The sequence below is a fragment of the Tupaia chinensis genome, unplaced genomic scaffold (genome assembly GCF_000334495.1).
Source record: "Tupaia chinensis unplaced genomic scaffold, TupChi_1.0 Scaffold000489_1, whole genome shotgun sequence".
Classification (NCBI taxonomy): domain Eukaryota; kingdom Metazoa; phylum Chordata; class Mammalia; order Scandentia; family Tupaiidae; genus Tupaia; species Tupaia belangeri.
The window spans coordinates 4,405,119-4,410,105 of record NW_006160001.1 but is presented as its reverse complement, the minus strand read 5'-3'; positions in this window follow the sequence as shown (position 1 = coordinate 4,410,105).

Here is a 4,987-nt window from a genome sequence, read left to right as displayed (position 1 = left end):
TTATAAAAATAAGAAAAAAAAAACTATGTATTTTTTTGAAGCCATTCAAAAAATTCAAGACAAACCAGGTAAGCCTGAATTCCAAAGTGTGACAGAAAAGAGGAATACATACAAATTGATTCATCATTTTGGCAAGCCATGAAAGAGAGAAATAGCAACCATTTAGGCTAATAAGAAAAAAGAAAATTAATTTTTAATAAATTTAAATTTTAATGAATTCTTAAAGATTTCAGGTAGGGAAAACAAGACTTATTTTCCTTTTTAGTATCCTTTCTAATGAAATGATTTTTTAAAAAGGAACAGCTGAGGTCAGCAAGTGGCCTGGTCATTAAGGCGCCAGACTCTCATGTGGCAGACTGCAGTTGAGTCCTGGACTACAGGCTTGAGGATCACGCTGGAGGAGTGAGCATGCATACGCAATATCCCAAGAGGAGAATGGAGAAGGGATTGCAGCATGGCCATTTCACACTTCTCCTCTCTCTGTCTATGTCTCTCTAGCAAGCACATATGCCCTATGACAAAAATCTAAAAAAAAAGAAAGGGAATGGCTAACATTCAGTGCTTGTTTACTATATTCTAAGAACTGTAGTAGTATTTACCATAGTTTATCGTATTCGCCCTCCCAACCCAGTAAGAAAGGATTGTTAGTATCCTTGTTTATAGAGGAGAAAATGGCACAAAAAAGGTAAGTAATTTGTTCAAATTCTCACAGCTAGTAAGTGGCAAAGCTAGGATTCAAACTGAAGCATTCTAACCACAAAGCATGAATCACAATTATATGTCTCTTCTCCAACTAGACATACTTTCTTAACACAATTCAAATTGTTTTAAATAATTACTTTTGTTCAGGTTTCATATTAGAAACAAAGTAGAAATATCCTATTTATTATTCTTTTACCTCTATCAAGATAGGATGTTAGAAAGTTATATGTAATGCAGAATTTAACTAAACCTTTTTACTTTGTAGGTAATACTGCCATCACTTGATTTAAGGGTAATATATAACTCATTAGAATCTACATGGGAAAAGTAGAAAACTGAGCAAATTAGAATCCTTTCGTTCTTGCCCAATCACAGAGCTTTAAATTGCAGAGAACTAAAGATCTATCTTAAAATTAATCAAGGGAAAAGGACCCTTTAGAAATTTGATTGGCAGATATAAACTTCTATGTAATCATTCTTATCCTTTTGCTCTCCTAAGCTAAATAATAACCAAAAAGAAAAAAAAAACTAAAAGAATTTTAAGATTTACTTCATGTTACGATAGATCAAATGTTTCACCTTTCCATTTAAATAGAGTCTCGTTCATCGCTGGATTTTTAAAAGTGACCCTAATATAGCACTGCATACTACTGAATATATATACATAGCATCTAGTCAATTATGACTGCCAGTCCTTTCTGGCCCCTCTTATGCCTGAAAATACTGATCACTTTGCAACTATGCTGTGGTTCTTCACAAATGACACCACTCTTGTGTCTCTCAAACATCTCACGTTGTATGATAAACTTTGCATTTGATCTGAAGCTTGAAATCATATTGAAGAGAGAACTTGAAATCGGCTCTTTTGTCATTTGTAGTTACAGAAAAATGCAATTGTTTTGCCCTGCATACTGATCATTTCTAGAGCAAATATGGTATATTTCTCTAACTAAAATGGATCATGGGTATGTTAAGATTAAACTAATAAGATTAATCAGGAAAAAATTCTACATTGGTAGCAATCACAGCATCGTTAAGAGATTATACAGTGATCTATGTAGTTAGTGATTTCTATGTAGCTAGTAATCTTGAGTCTTCAAGGGACACAATTCCTTGTATTAAAAAGAATCACACATACTAACAAGTTTTTATTCACTATATTAAGTGAACAACCATGATTAGAAGAAGCGGGGGAAAAAAAAAATCCCACATTAGCAAACTGGAGTGTCTCTGTTACCAAGACAAACGGTTAGTGAAATATCTCTTTAAAGTCGACAGACTCTTGTAAAGCTTACAGAGTACTAACTGTATCCACTAATCCAGACATTGCAAGTATTCGAGCTCTCAGGGAACTCCTAGTTAAATCAGAGTCTAGATAAAAGGATGTTTCTTTTCTTTTATCTTTTCTTCTTTTTTGCTCTAGGGCACAGGCACTTGCCAGAGAGATAGAAAGTGAGAAATCACCCCCCAGGGAGAATAGCCATGCTCCAACCCCTTCTCCTCCATTCTTCTCTTGGGATTTTGGGCATGCACACACACATACCCAGTGTGAATTTTAAACCACCGTGTCCGGGACTCGAACCACAGTTGACTACGTGGGAGTCCAGCATTGTAACCATTATGCCATCTGCTGGTCCCCTCCCCTTTTTTAGGTTTTTGCCATAGGGCACATGCACACACCAGAAAGAGACAGAGAGACACAAAGAGAAATTACCCCTCAGGAGCAAAGGCCATATCTCAACCCCTTTTTCTCCATTCTCTTCTCAGGATTTTGGACACACATGCATGCACACACATGTGCCTAGTATGATTTTCTTTTCTTTTTTTTAAGAATCATTTTATTTAACTTTATTTATTTACTTACTTTAATTTGACCAGAGAGGGAGAGTGAGAGATCTAGAGAGCAGAGAGAGAGAGAAAGCAAGTCGCCATGTCCAGGACTTGAAACGTTGTCAGCCATGTGGAAGTCCACTGCCCTTAACCATCATGTCACCTGCCAGCCCTGCCAGGTATGATTTTCCAGCCACCAGGTTCAGGCCTTGAACCACAGCCATGTGAGAGTCCAGCAACTTAACCACTGTGCTACCTGCTGACCTCAGAACAAGGATGTTTCTAATCTTTAAATTTAGAATTATCCTATCTATGGGAGGGAGGGGCAAGAGTATGGTGGTTAAGGTGCTGGGCTCCCACATGACCTAACACAGTTCTAGTCCCAGACCTGCAGCTTGAAAATCATGGCAGGCCTGTGTGCGTATATGCTCAAAATCCCAAGGGGAGAATGGAGGATAAAGGGCTGTGGTGTGGCCACCCCACTGGGAAGGTGATTTCTCACTTTCTCTCTCTGTCCCTCCCTGGCTTGTGCACTTGCCCTTTGGCAAAAACATAAAAAAATAAACAAACAAGATTATTCTATCTATAAGACTTTCCTATCTATGATATCTGTATCTGACATGGCCTCTCACAGTTACCTCATATCACAAAATTATTCTCATCAACGCACTTTACATATGTTTTATGTATTCTTTCTTCTCCATTAGTGTACAAGCTGTATGTTTTGTTCACTTTCCTGAAGAAAATTATAACTCCTTTTGTTAAAAATATTCTCTCAAATAAGTGGCAATCTTAAAAAGAAAGGATGCAGGGGACCAGCAGGGGGCGAAAAGGTTTAGTTTCTGGAAGCCCATGCAGTCAACAGCAGTTTGAGTTCTAGAGCCCCTGGAAGCCCATGCAGTCAACAGCAGTTTGAGTTCCAGAGCCCCTGGCCCACCATGCCCAAAATCCCTAGAGGAGAATGGAGGATAAAGGGCTGTGGCATGGCCATCTCCCTAGGAGGTTATTTCTTGCTTCCTGTCTCTCCAGCGAGCAAACACGCCCTATAGTAAAAATGTCTTTTTTTAAAAAAAAGGATGCAGATTCAGATGATGAATCGACTGCTTTCTTCAAATTGACAAAGTAACATGGGTTATGTTATATGAAATATCAGGATATCGTATTTTTTATTTATATTGATTGATTGATTGATTGATTGCCTCAGGGCCTCCCATCTCACCAGAGACAGAGAAGGAAAGTAAGAAATCACCTCCCACGGGGGATGGCCACTCTGCAGTCCCTCCTCCATTCTCCTCTCTGGATTTTGAGGGGGCACTCATGCAAACATTCTGGTGAGATTTTCAAGTCACTGGGTGGGAGATTCCAAACGCAATCTTGATGTGGGAATCCAGGGCTTTAACCACTCCACCTGCTGGCCCAGGATATTGTATTTAAAAATAGTTTCCATATATTAACATTAGTTTAATGAATTGTGCATACTCACTCTCAGGTTCTTCATCTAGTTCCAATCAAAATCGATTTGTGAGAGATCCTTTCCTTACATCAATCTCACCTACTTGGAAGAACAAACTAAAGGCTGTTGAAGTCTTTCCTGTTAACTTTTCAAGCTAACAACCGAGCTAGAAACAGACACACACCGGGGTAAGGGAAGGTTTATTCCAGCATAGAGCGAAACTCTCTTTTTTTTTTTTTCCCAAAGAAATACAAGGGTCTGTTATACAGCATACTGAACTAATATTTTTATGTTTGTGAAGCTAACTTTACTTCTGAACTTTATAAATTCTCACTTTTATGAGGCTTGAAATTCTTCCCCTCCTTTCGCCACTGGTCACAGTCGTAGTAGTTCGCATAATGGATTTCGCACGGTCATCCTACCAAGATTATGGCACGCTCCCTACTCTAACCGCCCCCAAACGCTCAGCAGATAGGCTGAAAGCAGCTCGCTGGTCGGCAGCGACGCCTAGGGACGCAGCCAGTGGAGCGAGGGCAATCGAATGGCTTTGCGGACAGCTCCTTGTTTTTGCCCCTTGCAAACGTAACACTTTATCTTATTTATTCCCGTATTAGCAGTTACGAGTCTTGTCAAGGCAACTGGATGCGCAGCTTTCTCACCGCTGCTGGAACCACTGTGGTCTTGGCTTGCCTCACATTAAACCACCGCTTCTCGTTCAAACTGCGCTTCAGTTTACAAGACACTTTGCAGGCGTTATCAGATTCAATCGTCACACCAAGCCTGCGGGGTGTGCGTTGTTGTCGCCGTGCCTATTTTACCTGTAAAGTAAGGATCCTGTCCACAGACCCAGTCCTAAGGGCCGCCCTCTCTCCAGCTGGAGGAAGCAGGCTCCTGGCTAAGGGACCTGCAGGTGTGACGCTCGCGGACTCACCTGGTCGGCCGGGCGATCGCATCCACTCAGCTGCCAACGATGTGGGCCCCGCGAAGCGGCCGCCCGGGGGG